General features: G+C 41.1%; 1 long non-coding RNA gene across 2 annotated transcripts in view; it reads left to right on the forward strand.

Moving 5' to 3' along the window:
• Positions 1 to 15,798, forward strand: part of LOC308589909 — a 29,728-nt gene extending 13,930 nt beyond the window's left edge. The window contains exon 5 of one of the 2 annotated variants that reach the window (XR_014009536.1): positions 15,605 to 15,798. This is a non-coding gene — a long non-coding RNA (uncharacterized lncRNA). The remainder of the gene's footprint in view (positions 1 to 15,604) is intronic. The other variant, XR_014009537.1, reaches the window with a different exon arrangement.
• The last annotated feature ends 6,364 nt before the right edge of the window (positions 15,799 to 22,162 follow it).

A 22,162-nucleotide genomic window follows, 5' to 3' on the forward strand; every position in this document is an offset into this window, starting at 1 on the left:
CGCTGCCTGCTATGCCCTGATGTCGGAATTCTGCAGATCAATGAAACTCTGATGTGCCAAGTTACAGCAGACAAGCTAGATGTTTAACATCACACCAAAGTTAGTCCCCCTCCCCCTTCCAATTTCCTTCTGTCGCTGCAGTTGTTTACATTAGAAATATTTTGCTGAAATTGGATTTTTATGAGAAATCTTACTGTGCTACTAATCTTTCATTGCTATCAGATTGGTTTCATGGACATTTCATGGGCATCCAGTGAGTCACACTCTTTACTAGACAGCCGGCCATCTCCATATCATTGCTGGGTTTGATTTAAGGTATAGTTCCATGCAGAACATATTGCAGAAGTCAAATGGTGAGGTGATAAAAAGTATGAATGATGACAGCAATCCTGCATCCTAAAGTACGATCTGCAGTCTTTGTGCCAGGAAAGAAACGCCTTGTCGGACACAAATGAAATGCGCTTCCTCATATCTCAAGTGACTAAGGAGGCCCAGCTTCCTGAGACTGTCCAAAAGTCGCAAACCTAAGATATTTTCTTCCAGAAACCCTATAATTTCAAAAATAATATGAACTCGCAACTGAAAAAGTTGCCACACGTACAGTAAAGAGTGAAACTTCCTTTCTTTTTTTCTCTTCTTTTGTGCCAATGACATAATATTGTAATTAGGCCCTGCTCCAATTCCTTACCCGGTTGAGCTCTTGTAAGATTATGAACACAAAACAAGTCTAGATTTCAAAGCCACATTTTAGCCACAAACATACTCCACATATTGGCACAGTTTGCCACACAAAAAGCTATGCCAAACCATGACTTAGAAGAAATGAGTGGGCTCCTGAAGAAGAGGCTGTGGGTCTTTTGCTCCATCCCTGTCATTCTGCTGCTATGCTGAGCTAATCCATCCACATGGTGTGAGGATAAATAAGGTAAAAAATGGAATGGTGCTGTCCAACTGGAAAAAGGAAGGAGTGAGAAACCTGAATGGTTTGGGTTCAATTCCTGCTCACAAGACAAAAAGCTCAGTTGAGAACTCTGTCCCAGCTATGTCTCTGTCCTAACAACTGCCACACAGTTCCTTTGTGGTTTTCTTACACCATTCTAATTCAACATTGGGCAAACAAGGCAGTCATTTTATAACAGGAACTAGTCAGAACCCTTGTTCAGTCTGACAATCAACAGTTGTATCAATTATCCCTGTCATTTATTCATCTCCAGCTATGAATGATTAAAGACAGAACAATATTCCAGGGCCAAAATAATGCATGACTAAAACTGTGAATATAAATAAGTAAAACCTATTCATCTCTTCATGAACACAAATCTCTCAGAGAGGACTACAAATTAAAAGGATGTCCTTGAATGTCAAAATGTGTGTGCTTATTTCAGAGTTAAATAAAAGAACAAGAACGCATAGAATTAACTTGGTTCTTGGGGCATCATTTCACTTTTTAACTTACACTGCTGTAATCCCAGTAGAGCTGGTGGGGCTCTCCCATCTGCTTCAATGGTCAGTGAGTGCCATATTAAGTCACTATTCAAACATTTAATTAAATTCATTTTACAGGCATGGGCAAAGTCGGCCCTCCAGATGTTTTTGGCCTACAACTCCCATGATCCCTAGCTAACAGGACCAGTGGTCAGGGATGATGGGAGTTGTAGTCCCAAAACATCTGGAGGGCCGAGTTTGCCTATGCCTGATTTAGCATTTCCTATTTTGAGGTGGAATAAAAACAACACAGCAACACTTCCAAGTATCATCTGCACCTACTTTACTGATATCTTGCACAGATCATAGTAACAGATGAAGCTGCCTTATAGCAACTCAGACCATTAGTTCATCTGGCTCAGTACTGTTAACACTGACTGACAGCAGCTCTCCAGTTTTGAGAGATGAGCCTTTCCTAGCCTTCATGGCTGGGTGGGTTTGGACCCTCATCTCCCAGGTCCTAGTTCAACACACTCTAACCACTACATCACACTGACTCTCTCTAAACATTTCTGCAAGCAATTTCTGTAGTATTATACAACTTTTGAAGGATCGTTGTGTTTCAGTTCATGTATTGGTTCAAGGAGTGTGAATTAGTTCGTTCCTCATTAAAATGCAAGCAAAATTGAATTTCTCCCCATCCCTAGATTGTACCTGAGACTTTCTGCATGCAAAGCACACACTCAACCAGTTGTTCCCCTAGGATGGCACAGGGAAATTGGGAAGCGGCAGCCAAGGAGCTAGACACAGTTAAAACCTCTTCCCAAGCCAGAGTTATTGCAGCAGACAATTGCGCCTAGCCTTCAATTCACACCATCTCAGTTCCTGAACAGGGAGTTGTAATAAAAGGCATTTTTCTCTTTTCTGGGCAAGAAAAGTCACAGCTATCGCATTTATTGTGCTTTCACAAGGGGCAAATGAAAGCTTTCCATCACAGTGATTCAATTTCAGAACAAACACTTTCTGTTCTTTGACAGTATTTCTTAACCCTTTCTTGGGTTTTCAGATCTAAGGAGAGATCAATAAAGGTAAGCAACAAGTCATCTGTCACATATAAATACAGAGACAGAACACAAACAAAACATGTCCTTCCTGAAGGCTTCCCATAGAGAGGAGGGTGTTGGGCTCATATACCTGTAAGCTATAGCAGATCACAGCAATGTTTACATGTGTGTAAGCATAAAAGCTGTAGTACACAATAAAATCACAGTATGAAATGGGCATCATTTTTAATGTATTTTTAATCTTTTGTTGGAATCTGCCCAGAGTGGCTAGGGAAACCCAGCCAGATGGCCAGGGTATAAATAATAAATTCGTTGTTGTTGTTGTTGTTGTTGTTGTTGTTGTTGTTATTCCCCTATGCAAGTACTAGTGGCACCACATGGAAGTATCCCCACAGGTCTCAATATTTCTCCACCACCAATATGGCAGGTGCATGTGAAAGGAATGTACTACGAGACTGGCTAGGTCTATACACAGCCCCCTCTACTTTATTAAGACCTCCACCTTAGTGGTTTCAAGCCATTCAAGAACCTGGTGAAAGACATGCGAAGTCCTCTCTTCCCCATAATGCCATGGTGTGCAGCTTGCTTGCTGTAGTACAGTGGTACCTCAGGTTACAGACGCTTCAGGTTACAGACTCCGCTAACACAGAAATAGTACCTCAGGTTGAGAACTTTGCTTCAGGATGAGAACAGAAATTGCGCGGCAGCAGTGGGAAGCCCCATTAGCTAAAATGGTACCTCAGGTTAAGATCGGTTTCAGCTTAAGAACGGACCTCTGGAACGAATTAAGTTCTTAACCCGAGGTACCACTGTAGAGGGAAAGATGAGAACTGTTGAGTCCGGTAGGGATGCCTTTGCTTACAGGCCCTGTACCTTTATGTGGGAAAAGATGAAGCTCAAAGCAGTAGCGGACAGCGTGTTTGAGCACCACCACTCCCCTGACCTCTAGTCAATTGCATCATTGCTACTTACCGGGAGCTAAAGAAGGATATTGTGAGCAGCAGCAAGGTTGGCATGGTGCAAACACACCGGAGAAGCCAGCCTGGTGCAGTTGCACCATGCCAACCACACTGCTACCTCCCCTCTCTTTACCTCTCAGTAAACAGCAGAGACATGACTGATCCAAGGGTCAAGTGAATGGCACATCCTACCATGTCGTCTGCTGCTAGTTCCATGTGTTTCTTTTTAACTTCCTCTCAAATACACACATAGGTATGTGTCCTTCAGACTCATTGTTTAACAGCTAAAGTCTAGCTCTGTACTGTAACTGGTATGAGGCCCAATCATAGGCGCCAGCTCCTAGGAGCTGAGGCACTGTCTCCCCCCCCCCCAATGCTTTTTTGGGGGGGTTGGGCCTCCTCAATGTTCACAGGGCATTCAGCTCCAGTCCCTGGCTCCTCCCAATATTATGCGTGTCTGACGTCAGGGCATCATGTCAGGCCCCCTCAATCATCTTGAGAAGATGGCACCTCTGGCCCCAATGTGCTAAGGTTGCTGGGCTTTCACCTAGAAATGCTGTTTTCCTATTAATGCAGCCAAATCACATAAATACTAAATTAGGATAAATAGAGCGTTGCATTTTTAAAAATGTAATATAAAAGCAAATGGACGAGGCAGGAGGAATTAACCTTATAGAACTTGGTAATCTGCTATTTGAATACATTGTTTCAGTCCAAAGATGAAATACATTCACATTTGGGGGTGGAAAGGAGAGCCCTGTTTTTATTCAGAACCAAAGGAAGCAGTTTTATACTGAGTCGGGCTATTGGTCAACTGAGTTTCAATCCTGTTCCAGGTCAGCAGTATGTGCAGACGGTGGAGAACAATACTCCAAGATCATCATACTGGAGCAATTTGGTTCCAAAATTGTGGGTAACATGCATTGAATAGCTGGATCGGGCTACTGAATTGCAGAGCAGAGGATCCACAGGTGCAGGGACAGATGTGATGTAAAGAGATGTTGTGCTAACAGACTACAAGTACAGCCTTAAATTCTCAAATCACAGTTCACAAGCTGATGGGAGAAGGGAGCTTTAAAAAGGAAATGCTCTCTCTTAGAGCCTTGTGCTGTCATGCCACTGAGTTTCCTTGAGCTGTCTCCTTCACTGGTCTTTGGTGAGGTAAGAAGAAGTTCAGACTGACCATTAGAAAGCTCTGAAATTATGGGATCAAATTATGAGATCCAGCTACATGTTCTCTTATCTCAAGAAAATCCATATATTGTTTTCCCTCAGACTGAGTTAATAAATGGTGAGGCCTCAAGGCTTCCTCTACCTTGAGATCACTGTAAGCTGGATCTCACCCCAGATCAAAAACCAAATACATCTACAATAAAATACCTGCATTTCCAAGGCTGATACATAAAAACTCCATAGAGAGAGATGTAATCTGTTGCATTCAAAATGGTGCTTTCTGTAGTTCACCATCACAGAACTTGTGGGAACAAAGGTATATAACTTCTTATTGAGGAAAATGCTATAAATGACATAAAAACAGAATCCGTGATATTTATGACTTCACATTTTCAAAAAGTTTATTATTATGGCATTTATATCCCACCATTCCTTCAAGAAGTTCAAGGTGGCATAGATGGTTCTCCCTCTCTACATTTTCTCACAACAGCCTTGAGAGGTAAGTTAGGCTGAGAGATCGTGACTGGCCCAAAGTCATCCGGTGAACTTAATAGCTCAGTTAGTATTTGAAGTCTGGTCTTCCTAGGTACTAGTCCAAGAAGACAATTGACTGAATATTCTACCTTTTTAATAAATAATAATATAAGCTAGCTAGTAACAGGAAAAAAGTGTTAACAAATTTAAATTAACTGCAGCCCATAGTATTTCTTAAAAAATATTGGTAGATGATGGAGTAGTTTAATACCACATAAATGTGACATTAATATGAATGCCAATGTAATGTCCTCCAATTTCTGCTGTTCTAATGGTTTTATTTATTAATTTTTAAAAATACTCCTGTCCTGCTTTTTTCATTAAGTGAACTCAAGAAGGCTTGAGTTACAAAACATGACCTTAGAGTAACTTAAAACTCAGCAGCTTAAACCACATAAAACAAACTGTACAAGGAACAGGATTATTATTATTTTTAAATATATATATTACCACATTAATTAAATTGCACCTAGAAAAACAGCGCAAGCTTGTGTTAAGCCTACAGTGTTGGCCCTAGTAGCCTTAGTTTCTAAATTCTTATTTCATAAGCGTTTTCTTCCTGACAGACTTCAGGAATATATAACGTGGCTTAACCCTGTCAGCTCTTGAAAAAGAAAACCAATACAGTATTTTGATAATAGTATTTTCTTCACATGCCAACACATAGAGAGCACAGTTGCCCTAAATGTTTCACATGTGTAGGGGACACCTGCCAGTGCAGAAATGACTTATAATAGGTTGTAAAGTAATGCAGCAAGTATTTCAGAACCTCTGCCCTTTTCCAAAAGTATCGGAAAACATGTTAGATAATGTTAGGCTGAGTAGACAACACATTGCCTCCCTCCATCCAACTCTCTCTCACTCTTGCATGCTCTGTTTGCTTCTCATAGTGGTGCAGTCACTTTCCAAATAAAGGAGCTGTTTCCATGACACTAAACCCTTAATTTGCAGCAGCATATAAACAGGCTGGTAGAAGAACAATGTGCCTCTGCATTGTTAATCCACCTCCTCTTCCTTACATTGAGCTTTGGGCAGACAGAGAAAACCTTCACAAAAATCAAATGTGAAAAATTGTTCCTCGTAACTAGAAAGCGTCACCATCTTGACTTTTGTTTCCTTATTACATCTCTGGACATGTTTAATATGTCTTAGCTACAGGAAACAGGATCATTGCAATTAATTAAACCAGCTTCTGTATATGCCTTTAAAACAACAACATTTTTTCAGTCAAATTAGTCCCTCTGGTTTAAGCAATTTGTTCTTTATCAGACATAAGCTCGTTTCATTCTCTACTCTGCTCTTTCTTTGTAATCTCTTCTGAAGGTGCCAGTTTTTTTAATTTCTAGCACACAGAGAAAGAATACAAAACAATAAGTCCTAAGACATAATTGTTTAGGTTTCCCTCCCACCCCCCACCCCCACCCCCGCTACAAAAAAAAAGGAATTAAAAGTCCGTCTCTGGCTGGCAGCTGCAGTTACGGTTTCATCTGAAAGGTCTGGTGGCTATCAAGGAAATGGCCTTACTAATTCTTATGTGGATCACACATTAAACCCATCCTGTCAAAGCGATCGTGTTATTTTTAAATCCCATTCTCCTTTAAGTAAAGCTAATCGCAATATAATTATTTTTAGCAAAAGATATGCTCCATATTTTCTTTTAAGATAGTGCTATAAATGAAGATTAAGAAGCGACGGAAGAGAAAGCCGAGGATGGGGACTGGATCGCCTGCACACGCCGGCTGCTTGCTCTCAAATAACTACAGAGACAAATGAATACGGCTCTCAGAGGCATCACGCAGCAGCAGCAGTCAAATATTATTCATGTCCTTAGCTTCATTAGCAAGCCCAAGACGCCTCCACTACAGACGCCCACACAGTAAACTGCTAGAGAGGAGGGGGGAGGGGGAGAATTATTTCCAGACTACATTGCCCTAAATTGTTTGGCGCAACAGAGATGCTTGAACACAGGCTGTACAAGCTCTGGAGCCTTCCTGTTCACGTCCCTGAAAATAACATTTGATATATATAGTCGATCTATTCTGAGCATCGCAGATTATGATTCACAGAGGGATTAAATTTCAGACCATGCACGGGGCATTTAGAAAATGAAAGTGGCCTTTTTTCCCTCCTCACTGTTACTGTGTGTTAGCTGCTTAACAGGTAACTAGTTTACGAGAGGGTTTGAATTCTTGAAGGCACAGAGGGGTGACATAACTGTTGGAAACTACCATGTGTGAACGTAAAGGGCAAGCTTACAGAGAGTTTATCTGGGTCTTGAGGGCAGTTATTCAGCATTTACGTGTATAAGCCAAATAGAATTGGTACATAGCCTGAAAAAAATGTGTTGGTCCACACAGAAGGTACATGATTTTTTAAAAGTGTGTGTGCACAGGTATAAAAGCACACACACACTGATGATTTGTGCATTATGGCAACTGGGTCACAGTACTCCCCCACCCCAAAAAAATCTCAAATCTCAAATTTTTGATTTGTTTTGAAGAAAGTTCTGCAAGTAAAGTTGTAATTAAACTTATGGGCCTTGACAATGTTTTCTTTCCAAAAATGGGTTAGTCCACATGTATCCAGTCATATAAAACACTGCAATATTAATATGTGCAATAGCAGCATGTTCTGAGAACCAGGCAGAAAGCCCTGTAGATTCTTAGGGCAACTTCAGACAACCATTTACCAAAGACTGACTGACTGACAGTACCGAGCAGGCAGCTACATGGGAAGCTAGCATCCACTCACACATGTAGGAGAATTGCAGCTGCTTATTTAGATTTAGATTCTGATCACATGTAGAAACTGTAGGCAGTTGGCACAAATGACTGGCTTTTCCATGTGTTTGTTACTTCATCACCAATACATTACCATCTGATAGTGACTACATTAAAAGCCTATTTATCCCAATGCTCATTTTCAATTTTAATTTTCCATATCCTAAGGCTGATGACATAAAAAACAACAAACAAACAAAACCCTACCTCAGTAGCAATTTACTGACCCCACAACTAACTGGCTGGAGATGTTTTACATGTAATGGGATACTCTCCTATTGGAGGTGGGGGGAGATGGCTCATGACCCCAGAACAACTTAGGCCCAGGTCCTGAGATCATCTGCAGGAGTGTCATTGGTTATATTCCAAGTTGGACCAGCTTGGAGTGGCTGTTATCTATTGTCAGGGAACTGACATCAGAGCGAGAGGCAAAGGGGAGGCTCTCTGATGATGTGGAAGAAGGACCCAGCAACAGGGGGAGAAACAGCCCAGTAGAGGGGGAAGCAATTCAGCGCAACACCAGGGATAGAGGGGGGCTGATGGGGGAATCGGAGAGAGGGCTCCAGGATTCTTCACTGGGCATCAGTGAGGAGAGCCCAGGTCCTCCGCTGCCCATGCCCTCCCTGCGCAGGAGGCTCCTGCGCAGTGAGAGAAGGCGGAGACTGGGCGTCAAACAACTTTTATGCTGGAAGAGGTTCAAGAAACGCCCACTGACGGATTCTGCCAGCGATTGAGGCAGCCACTATGAGAAGGGGCTGCGCAGTCAGAAAGGTTTAACAAGGCAAATTAGCCTAGAGAGGCACCAGTTTATGCCGAGTAACTCATACCCATTACATCTATGATGGAAAAAACTTTAAAGCTTGAAAGGCAGTCCTCTGACCATCTCATAAAAGTATTTGAGTGTATATACTGTTTTAAAAAGGTCCCCACCTGTGAAATTGCTCCAGACTGTTCTATCCCTCCCTCCCTCATAGCTGAGGCCCAGTGCGCACTGCATTTGAAGAGATGGTTGATGTGAGAGAGCTTCCATGGGGCACATTAGCTGTTTTCTGGAATGTGACTAATCCAGCATGTTGCCATGGCAATCTTGGGGCAATCACAGTTTCCCTTTCTGTCTGGGGTATCAAAATGAATCTCAAAGCCAGTGTGGTGCAGCTGTTACCATGTTAGACTGAGACCGGGGAGACCCAAATTCAAACCTCCATTCAGCCATGAAGCTCAATGGGTGACCTTGGGCCAGTCACTGTTTCTCAGCCTGACCTGCCTCACAAGCCTGTTGTCCCAATACAAGGAAGGTAGGAAAACCATTTATGCCCCCTTGAGCTCCTTGGAGGAAATACAAAATATAAATGGAACAACTAAATAATAAAAAAGAGAAGCTATAGGCAGGGATGCTGTTACCAGGGTAAATGAAATGCATTCTAGGCACAAGAATCCGTGTTTTATTTAGTTAAAGAATTTTGAGCAGTACAAAAAAGCCCTCAGCCTGAGATATTGAAGAGCATACCAATCACAGTAGAGTAGACCCTGCAGGGTTGTTTATGGAAGGGCCTGCATAGGCCCAAGTCCTATATGCATAACCTACATCTACCAGGAGCAGCATAAATCGCTAGGGATGGAGGAAAATTCTATTCCATTCTCATTTACAGGTGAACGTCTCACTTTCTTAAACGACAAGAACTGGAATGCAGCCATCCTTTGAAATTCACTCTTCTCTGAATTTTGCAGTGCAGTCCTCAAGCCAGGAATTGTGTACAAAAATGCATATACTAGGATAGTGTAGGCGTGCATGGCAAACACCACATAGGGGGAAAAATGCATTGTATCAGGATGCAATGCTCTGGAAAAAAATGTACATATTTGGCAAAACTGCAAACAAAAATGCTGATGAATTTGCATTAAAATTTTTTATAACAAAAAAATTATATCACAGACTGATATATGGAAATGTGAGAAACTGAGAGAAACCAAAATTGACCTATTTGCCTACCCCTATAAATAACAGTGAGGGGCACATCTCTTAAGAAGGGCAGGAAGTGGGGGTGTTGGATATCCAGCGAACAGGTTGCAGAAAGAAAACAGTAGTAGGGTCATTAAATGTCTTCCTCTTGATCACCTTACTATTTACCACACCTGCCTCTCAATGACAACAGCCCATGTATGTGTCAATGCTGAGTGATAACTGAGAGGATGGTGTCAAAGAAAGTGAGTTAACTTAGTCAGTGTTCTCATCTTGGCTTCCTTTCTTGCTCATCAATGGAACCCCTGAGTCCCATTTTCTGCAAACAAAGTGCAGTGTAACATGCCAAGTCAGCTACACTGGAACAAGTGTCTTTCTCCATTCTCGACCTACAGTTCAAACAGCGGTTGCTCAGTTTTTCAATGACAACACACGTGTATTGACTTTTGTTTATAGAGACTGTGGTCTTTTGCCCAAGGTTGTGGATTACTTCTCTGGAACGCAGCTGTGACAAAGAAAGCCAGACACAGTATTAAAAGGAGTGGGAATTGGACTGTGGCGGATGCTAGATTAAGAATAATCACTGTCAATTATCCTCAAAATGAGATAATCAATTTCCTGCACACAAGGGAGAATCAAGTGAAAAGAGATCAAAATGGGAAGAGTTCCCTCCTGTGTGAAAAATGCTTCGGCAGCAAAGTTTGCAGTGACAAGAAGATGGGCACCATGAGGGCCTCATGACAAAGAACAGCTTCTGATTTTAGTGGCTGAAGCCACATACTCTGTATTTGCACATTGAATCAATGCCTGACAGTGTTAGAAACTGAGATATGAAAGCTAGGAGCTAAAAGGCACCTTAAACCTAGGTTATGGGCACAACAACAGAATGTCTAGGTGCACTTTTTTATAACAAGAATACAAAGCTGAAAATGAATGAACTGCTGCCAAAATATTATGTTCATTTTTCACTTGGTCTAGTCCTTTCCCTGCCCACCCCCTAATATTCTTAAGAGGGTCTCTTCTCCAGTCTTCAGAGAGTAGCTGGAAGTGGGGAGGCGGAAAAGGGTCCTCCTTTCCTTCCACTCTGCAGTTTTAATCTGAAATCTTCAGTGCAGTACTGCACTCAGAGCTCAGAAACTGCTCACGCTAATGAAATTCCCTGTCGCAAAATGGGCCTAGAACAATGGGAGTTTCAAACACTGATGCCTGAAATGCAGACTTCACTTTCCCATGGGATTCAATTCATTCAAACTTCCTGTATTGGGCATATCATTATAATTCAAAGCCACTCATTAAAATAATAATGATACATGATATCCAACTAACTCATACAGTACACGTAAGTCAAACACGGCATATCACCTCATAATAACAATGATGATGATGATAGCTTTTTTCTTAGTGACATACTTTTAACTTCAAAGAAATGTTTTGTGATATTTATTAATAGCCATTATCATCATGATTAATAAATATATTAGCGGCCTTTTCATAAAACACCACACTCAAAGCAACTTACAGAGATACAAAAAAAGAAGAGCAATATTCTTTAAAACCAAGAGTGTATATGATTTCGCTGGTGTGAATAAAACCCAGCAAGACATGCTGGAATGTTAATCAAAAAGCCACACTTCCATCACTGGTTAAGTCCAGTCAAAGGCAACTATGAGGTTGCGGCGCTCATCTCACTTTCAGGCTGAGGGAGGTGGTGTTTGTCCACAGACAGCTTTCGGGGTCATGTGGCCAGCATGACTAAACCACTTCTGGTGCAACGGGACACCATGACAGAAACCAGAGCGCACAGAAACACCATTTACCTTCCGACTGCAGCAGTACCTATTTATCTACTTGTGCTGGTGTGCTTTGAACTGCTAGGTTGGCAGGAGCTGGGACAGAGCAAGCCAAGAGGCTCAGTGGTTTAGACCACAGCACCACCCGCATCCCTTCACACAACAGGTATTGCAGTGTGAAAGGAACATTAGAAAATGAGACAGAAGTGCTAGCATTATAATTTGGAAAACTAATGCAATATTCCCCATAGCTGAATGTACCCCAAGTCTCTTCACAGCCTGCGATCTGCCTACCTCGGAAATTTGTTTTGTCTGAATGATTTATTGCATGATTGTTTCAGGTTTTTTGGAAACAGATGTAACATCTCAAGTGTACGAAATGCTTTACAATCCTTTCTGAGATCCACCATTTAAAGCAGATGGTTTTCAGTAAGTTGAAGAACTGCAGTGAGGTCCAGTGATGTTGTCCTAAGCTTCCTAAGAAAACTCTAAGATGAGCAGGAATTTGTCCCCAGAAGTCCAAGATCCAAAGCCCAAACTTCTAGTGACAAGGCTTCACTGGTTTTTACATATGACACAAAAAGTTGTATGTAATACAAATTATTTCAATACAGTTATTTTGCATAGCACTGTTCAGAGATGCTGAGAACTTCTATTTTGGTTTAACCAACCTCAGGGGAATAAAATTGAATAACCCTCTATGTACAACATCAGGAGCTGCTTAAGGAAAAAACTGGGCATAGATATTACATATATAAGGAAATAAATATCAGATGTGGCCTTTGACTGTTCAGTCTAAAAATAAAGCCTTCCTTATCAATCTTTCTTTCTTTAATTTTGGAAACAAAATCTGTGACCCTTTCTACTTTTCCTTCTATGGGGGGGGGGGACAGGAATAAGATAAATGTCAACTGAATTTGTAAAGAGTGATGGTATTTCATTTATATCATTCATCCTGGTGGACCTTTTCTGTTGCTACAGACTGATGGCTCCATTAACTCTACAAAATTCCCCAGGAACAGTTTCCTCCACAGCAGTAACGCATCTGGTAGAGAGAAGGCAATGGGAAATTGTTTTTTCTCCCCAAGCTCTGTGTCACTGGCACCTGTCTTTCCCTTACAATATTGTTTCTGTAGTGCCCTCCCTACCATGACAAGTCACTAACAACTGTGGCTGGTAGGAGGGAAGGAAGATGAACAAAGAACCAATGACTGAAAAACACTGGAGGTTTTTAGTTTAGAAAAAAGACGAATAAGGAGAAGACATGATAGAGGTGTATAAAATCATGCTGTAATTTTAAAGATTTATTTAAAATTAATGTTTCAAGCTATAAAATGTTAAATAATTTAAAGTAAGAACTCAATAGGTACACTTTCAGATACTTCACGAAAATGTTTTCTTCTCAGTCAGCTGTACTTGAAAGTTAACAGAAGAGAATAACTATACCCTTTGCTGTTGAGTCTGCAGTAAAATATCAATTGTTTGCGTTCTGCATTCCAATATACTGTTAACCTTTTCTGGATTCAGGAGTGCTCCAGAAGGAGCACAACGTGCCCCCCACCAGAGGTACTACCCCTCCACATACACCCTATTACACTGAATATATCTTTAAAATTATCATTCAAAATCAGTATGCAGTTTTGGGACTGCTTTTGAATGGTCAGTATTAATTCTTCCCTTGGATAGGCAAGGGCATCTGTTTTGCTGCCAATATATTTGGTAAAGAAATAATGCCTATGTTTTGACAAAGTGCAGCTTCCTGTTCACATCACGCATCACATATTATATATATTTAAAAACAAGTTTCCAGTGCTCATGGTAAGTTTAAAAACCTTAAATTTAAAACAAATCTAATTCCTTTTTTTAATGTGCAAACTTTCTTTACCCCATCCATCGTTAATTTGAAGGTGCTTAGATCTGTCTACCCTGAAAACCCATAATATAAAGCAGAAGATTTTCTTAGCGGTAATGCCAAAGATTCTTATATGTACAAATCATGTGCACAGAACTCAATCAGCAGCATAAGGAGGATGCTGAACATCCACCCACCCCACCATCTGCTTTTCTAGCAAAACTATTTCTCAATGCCCTGACATTTTTTAGAGTACTGATTCAATTTTTTCACTTTTAGGGATGAAGCTCGAATCAGTATAAATATCAACCCTTTGCCATTTACGACCCACAAATATAAGCCACAAACCACATATGGCAGTTTACCAGTGGCTCAGTGACCCCTGTGTTTTTGCAGCCTGCTAAAAGGATCAGGGTCGTGAAGCACCCAGCAAGCCACAACTGAGGGCAGATGGGTTGCATTCAGTGGTGGGTCACAATTTGTGCAAGCCCAAACCATAATGGGATGTAAATTACTTGCTGTGTACAAATGAAATAAAGAGTCTGTGATATATAAAGCAAATGAAATTTAAAGTGTGTGACTGTTGAGGGGGAAAAGACATGGGACTCCAGAGCTTCTCCATATTCTCTGCTAAAAGACCAGCTCCCATCAGGCTGCTCCCTCAACATTCACCAGCAGCTATTCCAGCAGGCTATATTATTATTAATTACATTTATATCCCACCTTTCTCCAAGGACCTCAAAGTAGAATGCATGGTTCTCCCATTTCCCCATTTTATCTTCACAACAATCCCGTCAGATAGGTCAGGCTGAGAGACGGTATCTGGCCCAATGAGCTTCGTGGCTGAGTGGGGATTTGAAGCCTGGTGTCCCAGGTCTTAATCCAACACCCTAGCCGCTATGCCACAAATAGGAGTGGTGTCTAACCATATGCATGAAGCCAACCCAACACAAAGATTGTGAAGTAGTTAAACCCAACCCAACTCATGTTGGTGCGACAAGACCCAAGCAGATGTCTAGTTAAGCATCACACTGAGAGGTACTCAAACTGTTTGGATCCTTGGGTGGCAATCACAAGGACTCACATCTTAATTCATAATGCTCATTCATGGTGAACATTCACAACGTATGAGTTAGGTCTTAGTTTGATTGTCCAAACCAGGGATGGGGAACTTTCTCCCCTCCAGATGACACTGGACTACAACTCCCATCAGCCCCAAGCAGCCTGGCCAATGGTTGGGAATAGAGGGAGTTGTAGTCCAACAACAACTGCAGGGGGTCAGGTTCTCCATTCCTGGCATAAACAAACTCAATGTCTTCTCCCAGCATTTAAAAAGAACATTATCTGTTTTAAGATATCACTGCCAAGCCTGCACTAATACTCAACACTAGTCAAGCAAAAAGCCTCCTGAACAAGGAGATCTGTGTGTAGAAATAGACTTTTGACTACAGAACGACAAACAGCAGCACTATAGCAACCTCTGTAGAAGTTCCTATGCGAACAGAATTTCAATTCAGCTCTGTCTCCCAGGGATGATGCCATTCCAGTCACATTTTTTTCTAACGGGCTTTGTTTCAAAGAGAAAGTAATTGTTATTTGGATGCTAAAGGAAGATGCAGGGTATTCAAGTAAAACAGGAATTTTGCAAGCGTCATCTTAGGTGGCTAGTGGGGGTGGGGGAGGAATAGACAAAAGCAAAGGATAAAGTTATTGGCAGCTCTGTCTTTAAAACAGCTGGTCACATAACACATTAAATATTTCCAGTCATAGAAAAGGTTATTGAATGAAAAGAAGGGTAAATGAACTTGATGTGGAAATGCTAGCAGGTAGCTATATTGCTACAGAGAATTCTCTGGAAAGATTTTTAAGTGCAAGTCTGATACAAGAAATGGTAATTTGATAAGCAAGGGCTATGTTTTTCCTCCATTCCCCCTTTTGCTATTATATCAATCTCTGTTACTAGGATGCACCTTAAAAAGAAAACAAATTACATTATGTATTTTCTGGCTTGTATAACCTTGAAAAGTATGTCACCTTTTCTTTCTTTTCTTTTCTCATTCTTTCCAGATCACCGAGATATAACGCCAGTGTACCAATGAAAGCATGCAAGAGATTAGACTGATACAGAACATTGGCGAAACACATTGCGTGACCTTTTCTTTCAGAACAGAACAGGTTTGCGACCTCATCTGAATGAGACTCAAGGACAGAACAAATGTCAACAGGGAAGCAAAGGGGCTTAGAAATAAATAAAGAAATATAAATATTCTGAACTGTAACGTTTGAACTGTTCTGAGCAACTAATGGGAGAAGCCAATATTGGCATGTCGGTTTGGGGCAAAAGAATAATGTGTCTTCAAATGCAGGTTTTAGTGCCTTCTGCTTGGCTCTCTCTCTTCTTTGCTCTTGGGCCCCCGGACTGACTTGCTTGGCCCAGAGAGAAACTACGTTAGGAAATTAAAATGGCAACTAGATCAAGGTTCCAGATACTGCTCAGATATCTTAAAACAGATAATGTCCAGATACTGGGATAAAAGGGGGTGGTGAAATTAAAAATGTGTCATTGGCTAGTCCTGTGCAAAGGCCCTGGCAACTGCCCAAATAAGCCAGGTGCTGAGGCCAGGCCTGTTGGGATGGCAGGCCTAGATATATGATGCTTCTTGCTGTCACTTCTGCATCAGAGCCTGACCTTAGAAGAAGCCCTGCTGAATGTCATTTTCAACTATTTGAGCTCACCATGCTATCTTCTGCTATTGGGTCTAGTTATTGCCTTAGCCACAGGTTCACTCTGCAATCAACTCTTGTTTCTTGCTGCCAGGATCTCCCTTAACTTACCTGCCTACCTACTTGATCTAGTTTGGCTGGTTCTTTCCATCTACCTCTTCTACTGTTCCAGCAGTTGGCGAGATCTTTGCCCTTATATACATGCCTTCTATTTTATCATCTTCAAAGGAGCCTGAATGTACTGCCATATCCATTTCTTTGGCAAGCTCAAATAAGCAGGGAGAAAAGGGCTGTGCCTTTAACGTGGTATAATGGACCATACATAAGTGAATGGCTCACCACTTCCGTGGGGGGGGGGGTGGATGGAAGGTTGTAGTCCCTCACACTCCACCTTCTTCCCAAGCAGCCAAAGCATGTTCGCTCGCCCGGCTGTTGCTGGGGAATTCCCCTCAGCCGGTATTTGAGGGGAGGTCTCCCTTCTCACCAAAGAGGGCAACAATAAATAGGCCGATCAGAGGCCTCACTTTGAGGGCAGTGCCTTGCTGGCTGGCCAGGCATGGGCTACTGGTCCACCCCACCAGGCAGTGAGGCTTAAAAGGGCAGCTGCTTCAGGATCTCACAGCACAGCCAGGTCTTGTATTTGCAATCTGCAGTTTAAAACAAGATGAATCAGCAGGCGCTGTGTTTCTGAGCCTAGAGAGATGCTGCCAGTCAGAGAACATGACACTAGGCTGCATAAATAAACAAATCTGACTTTGTAAAGACAGCTTTCTATAATCCTCATCCTCCTGGGATCAACACTGGTAAATATGTAGTTAAAATGTGAGATGCTTTTCCTTTACTCACTCCAGGAATCCTTTACTAATTTGAAAGGAATTGCTGAGAAACAATCTCTTAAAAAATATTAAAGGATTCCTGCAGTGAGTAGAAAAAAGTGCCTCACATGTTAACTATATGTATACCAGCATTGATTTTAAAAATGCACGACCACACATCACATAAAGGCTTCAAAAGAACAATGACACGATTTTATTAACAGGCTTTACAAATTCCAACATCATAACAAAAAGGCTTTAGATTTCTTCCAGTGAGAGACCACTGATGACTTATGTGGGTCTTTGTAATACTGGTTTTAGGGCTAATCTATAGGTTATGGTCATCTTGCTTTTTGAAAAGTGTGCTTCACACGGCCCTTCAATTTGGAAGGACAAGGTGTCACTGGACCCCCAATTGACACCACACTGCTCATTCAAAATTGTCAGTGTCTGTTTCTGGGCAATATACTGATTACCTAGATCAGGGATACGGATAGGCAAGTCTGTCAATTTTGGTTTCTCTCAGTTTCTAACCTTTTCAGTCTAGTCTTCCACATTTCCACATCTGTTTGCCTTTCTTCTTCTTTTTTCATAAATCCTCATAAAAATCCACTTTAGTGCAAATTTCTCCAAATGTGCACAGTTTGGGAAGCGATTTTGCCTAATACGCACCTTTTTGCAAAGCACATTGTTCCCTGATAGTTATAATTTCCCTGATGGAATGCATTTTTGTTTGCTACTTTCACTAATACATGCATTTTTTTATGCACACTTCCTCTGAGGGTGTGCATTTTTGTACACATTACCAGTACTTGGCTGGAGAAGTGCACTGCAAAATACAGAGAAGTGAAAATGTTGACGGATGCCTGTGTGTCAGTCTGCATAGTGTTTCGGAAATGGTAAATTGGCTAGAAACACCCAAAGCCAGAGGTAGTCAGCAGGGGGGCCCTCAAGATGATGGTGGACTCCACCTGCCACTGCCCTCAGCCAGCATGGCCAACGGTAACACAAAGTGGCTCACTTATTTCTAAATAAATATGCATGAGATCAGAGTATTAGCTCACAGTGGTACCTCGGGTTAAGTACTTAATTCGTTCCGGAAGTCCGTACTTAACCTGAAACTGTTCTTAACCTGAAGCACCACTTTAGCTAATGGGGCCTCCTGCTGCGGCTGTGCTGCCGGAGCACGATTTCTGTTTTCATCCTGAAGCAAAGTTCTTAACCCAAGGTACTATTTCTGGGTTAGTGGAGTCTGTAACCTGAAGCGTATGTAACCTGAAGCGTATGTAACCCGAGGTACCACTGTACACTCTTAAACACTATTCCAAGGGAGGATGCCCCATTCCATTCAGTGGAGTTTATCTCTGAGTAAACATACCTGAGTTTTTTCCTTTTAGTTCTATAGACCTCAAGTGAGAGACTGGGTTCTGTGGGGGGGCATGAGCAATCAAACTGCTAGCAGGAAGAAGAAACTCAGCTTCACTGCCAAACACACTTGCTATGAGTAAAACCCATTTAATTGAGTGGGAACTCCAAGGGAACATGCTTAGAACTCTGCCATATGTCTCATTTGGTAAGTCTCCTATAAAAGGTGGTTGTTGTCACTGTCATCAGAAACACCATCATCATCCTGGGGTTTTCAGCCTGGGGCCCCCCAAAGTAATAACAGCATTTTACTTGTCTAATTTGTTTTGAGATTTCTGTACTGCCCTTCACTAGAAATGGCCACAGGGAAGTTTGCTGGAGGATAAAGCAATATAAATCCTAATACATTACAGTGACAAACATGAAAAATGATCCTTATAAAATACGTTTCGAAATGGCTTAACCCAAAACTACAACACAAACAGCAAATAAGTAAGAATTCAAATCTTCCGATCAAAAAAAAGGTACAGAAACAGCAAAATGAGAGAGTCAGAGGATTAAAACACCTTCAGTGTACAGAGCATACACACCCACGCAATAGAACAGAATGTGCCCATTTACTTCCTTGCACAAATACAGAGAGAGAGCTTTCCATTCCCATCATTGTTTCAAAATAAGTGAAGGCTTGTTGTTTGCCATTGTTAATCTTTATCTGGTTGCTTTGTATATATTTTAATGTATCATTACTCCTCTAGGTCTAGGCATGGGGCTAAGAATAGCAACATGATCACACTCCTTTGCTCTTCTGTTTTGTTAGATTGTTAAGGATGGAGGAAACAGAGCTGAAAATAGTTTCATCACTATGGCGTTTCCAGTAAAAACTCCTGTTGCCCCGTTACTATTGTGTAAATGAAGCAGGCAGCCAAATCAGTTCTATAAGCACACAGTGGTTCAGGTTAAACAGTTGGCTCTCAAGAAAGCTTTGTGCCTTGTTGGTTTTCAAAGAATTCCACATGCTTAATTATCTATTGTTAATCATCATCTTACTATATTTGCATGACACTTTTATGCCATTGGCTTTTACTAAGGTCAGAGCATGAGTGTTACATGTGGAATATTCTTCTTCTTTTTGTTGATGTGAGCACAAAGCACCATCTTATGTACTGATCACTTCGAAAGAAAAGCTTCTTTAAACATTCAGAGCATGGAGAGGCCACTATCCAGAATACACAATCAAGACTAGGCCTATTCTATGCATCTTTCTTCTAAATTAAATTCAATAATCTTACTCCCATTTAACTGTGCATTGACTCACTCCAGACAAGCCCAGGTTTGTTCTTGGTTTACCACTCATGAGCCCAGGTTCAGATGCAATGCTAAACAAAAACCATGGCTTTGTCCCTGGTAGCACAGCAGCAACAGAACTGAGGTGGAGCTCTGCATTCTGGGAAGCTACACATTTGCTCATTCACACTAAACAGTGGTTTGGCTTAGTGTTACATACAGACTGAGTCATTATGGAAATAATCTCTACTGGGGGATGCTAGGGACAACAGTTCTTGGGCAAACAGCGTGAGCAGGAGAAGAGATTCAGTTCCCTGCTTCCTATGCTTTCAATCACCCCTGTCCCATTTTATTTTTATTTTTTAATAATATTTTTTATTGCTTTTTTTCCAAGGTCAGAATACATCGTCAATAACACAACAAAAGCGATTTTACAAAAAGAAAGAAGAAATTAAATAAAAGAAAATTCACTTTTCCAAATCTTTTTTCATAATCAACTGGACTTCCCCACATCTTCCATCCCCTGCTTTCTTTACAATAAAAAATAAACAGCAAATTGATACCTTGTTTCATGTGTTTTTGTACTTTCATCTAATTATATACTCTAAAATTTAAACTTTTCACAGTCATAACTTAATTTCCATCATTTTCAGATCTCAATACTGAAGCATGTTTTTCCCAAAACTTAGCAAATTCTCAACATTCATATAACTTATAATGTTTTTGTAGATAGTCCTTAAATTTTTTCCAATCCTCTTCCACTACCTCTTCTCCCAGGTCTCGGATTCTGCCAGTCATTTCGGCTAGTTCCATGTAGTCCATCAGTTGCGTATGCCACTCTTCCAGCGTGGGTAGCTCCTGTGCCTTCCAATATAAGGATTCTTGCTGCTGTAGTTGCATATAAAAAGAAAGTTCTATCCTTCTTTGACACTCTCTGGCCTACAATGCCCAGGAGGAAGGCCTCTGGTTTCTTATGGAAGGTATACTTAAATACCTTTTTCAACTCGTTATAAATCATTTCCCAAAAGGCCTTCACCCTCGGGCATGTCCACCAGAGGTGGAAGAATGTTCCTTCAGCCTCCTTACATTTCCAACATTTATTATCAGACAGATGGTATATCTTTGCAAGTTTGACTGGGGTCATGTACCACCTGTACATCATTTTCATAATGTTTTCTTTTAAGGCACTACATGCCGTAAATTTCATACCGGTGGTCCATAACCTTTCCCAGTCTTCAAACATAATGTTGTACCCAATGTCTTGTGCCCATCACCCCTGTCCCATTTTAAATGCATTCAGTAGGAGTCAAGCTGCATGTGTCATCACATCTAGTCTGACAGTACATTTTCAGATTTCAGATAGACCTGGCACTATTATACAGAAAACACAATCCATTCAAAATAAACATTTTTCTCTTATTGAGTTACGAACCTGGATAACATTTCTCACACTGAAACAGGATTTTAAAGTACTTCACTGTATCAAATGGGGCCAGTGTATTCTCCTTCTGTTGTACATTATGTTAACCTACAGTAACTCCCATTTTAAAAGTGGCAGATATAAGCCTTGATCTTCGGAAGTTCTTCCCTACTTGCAATATACCTAGTTGCTCATGATGGGCAGACGACCTTTCAATAACCTATAGAAGATAAAATGTAACAGCAACCCTATGCACACTTATTTGCAGTGAACTTCCAATTCCATACGAACAATCAAAGGATTGCACGGCACAATTCTTAATAGCAATATAGAAAATCATACCAATCCCTCTTTCAGTGAAGGTTCAGCACTGTGGAGAGAGATTTATGGTTTACAGCGGGAAGCAAATAGATTGCAAATCCAAAGTGCGTGCACCACAAAATTCTGGTCATTCTAATGTGCGTTACAAAGAGCATTGCTTTCAAAATTTGATAAGCAAAGGAATAATTCTCAGCATGGATGTAGTGTTCATGATGGATTTGTTCCTAGGATGGTTCAAGGAGATTGACTGCAGACCAATCCATACCAGGTATTCAGCCAAAGTAGTAAGCTAGAGAGTACTTCAGAGAGAAAAGGCTGTGGACCTATATCGTATTCAGAGATGAGAAATGTCCAGCATTTGCTGACTGCTTCAGGCTTCAAGCCTGGGTATCTCTTATTTCTGAAGACCACAGGGCACAGCAAGAATGCAGCTGCAGTTCAGTTTCCTGATCACATGGAATAATATATGGGTGCATAGGGTTTCCTTTTCCCAAACTTGTGGACCCCCTTCTCCTGCTTCACACATTCTCTGAATACATGAAAGAAAGGACTGAAGGGGATCACCTCTCGTCCCATAAGTCTCATCTTTGTTTTTGATCTATATTGACTTTTAATTACATTTTCTCCAAGACTTGATTCTTTTCCTTGAGTGAAGGTGTCATTAGATAGAAGTGTTGTGTCTTCTTGTCTTAGCTT

Source organism: Podarcis bocagei (genome assembly GCF_964188305.1).
Source record: "Podarcis bocagei genome assembly, chromosome: 6".
NCBI lineage: Eukaryota > Metazoa > Chordata > Lepidosauria > Squamata > Lacertidae > Podarcis > Podarcis bocagei.